The following is a 1,216-nucleotide window of genomic DNA, read 5'->3' as shown; positions in this document are numbered from 1 at the left end:
GCCTGCCTCTGCCTCCCAGTGCTGGGATTAAAGGTGTGCGCCACCACCGCCCGGCTTGAGTGGTTTCTTAAGAAGCAGTTTGGCAAGGAGTCTGGTAAATCTGCAGGTGTGTGAGGACAGTAGTCTGCGCTGGAATGAGAGGCTGCAGGCCATGCCTGGAGGCAAGTGTTTAGTGCTTAAACCACACAGTATTTGTGGACGTGTGAATAGTCAGTAAAGTTAAGGACCGTAGTTGTAAAAGTCAAGACTACTGGGTTTCTGGTAGGAGGCAGGGAGGGTTGGGAAGATAACTCAGTGGTTAAGAACCGGTACTGCTCTCCCAGAGGACTTACGCTTGGGTTCCAGCACCCACACTGAATGGTTCACAGCTTCCTGGGATTCCAGCTCCACGGGGTTTGGCCTTCTCAGCCACAACTTGCACCTACATTCAAGTGCACACACATACACAGATCTCAGTCTTAAAAATTCAATTAAAAAGAGGCAGGGACTGTGTCCAAAGGAGGGTCTTGAGAGGCGCTGGGGTTCTGTCAGAGTCGTGAGACCCCAGACAAGACCGCAAACAGGTTTAACTGATTAAAAACCAAGCTTGGTCCACTTGGAGGAGGGCAGCCCTGAGCGTTTACAGGGTTTATATAAGGGAAAACCAAGTGGGTCACAGCCTGGTCGGAGGGTCTTGGGATCGCTGACATTTAACCTGATTGATTATGGTGAGGGGAGGTACAGAACTGAAGAGTAAAGCAGTTAAAAATACATCAGGCGTGGCTGAAGCATGTGGCTAGCAGCTGGCAAAACTATGTGGTTCGTGGCTGTCATCACTCATACCCAGGGTGAAGTTTGGCTCATTGCTGGAACTTGGGGGATTTTGGGATCCTAGAGAGTGCAAAAGAGGGGTGATCTCAGCTTAGTTCGAATTTGACCCTCACACTGCCATTTATTTTGTGACCTGATTCTGTTTTAATATGTAGGTATTTGCTTTTTATTTCCATGTAATGTCTCTTCTGCTCCTCCCTGGCCTTTCCTCCCTCTCTTCATGCATACACACCTATGCCACTTTTCTATTTCTGTGTGCACATGTCTGTTCACAGGTTTGCACACATCACACTGTAAGGGTGCCCATGGAGTCCAGAAGAGCGTTGGGTTCCCAGGAGCTGGACTTACAGGTGCTTGTGAGCTGGTCTAAGAGTCTAACGTGGAAAAGCAGCAAGTGCTCTTAACC

Source organism: Microtus ochrogaster, chromosome 18 (genome assembly GCF_000317375.1).
Source record: "Microtus ochrogaster isolate Prairie Vole_2 chromosome 18, MicOch1.0, whole genome shotgun sequence".
NCBI lineage: Eukaryota > Metazoa > Chordata > Mammalia > Rodentia > Cricetidae > Microtus > Microtus ochrogaster.
Note: the sequence above shows the minus strand (reverse complement) of the source record.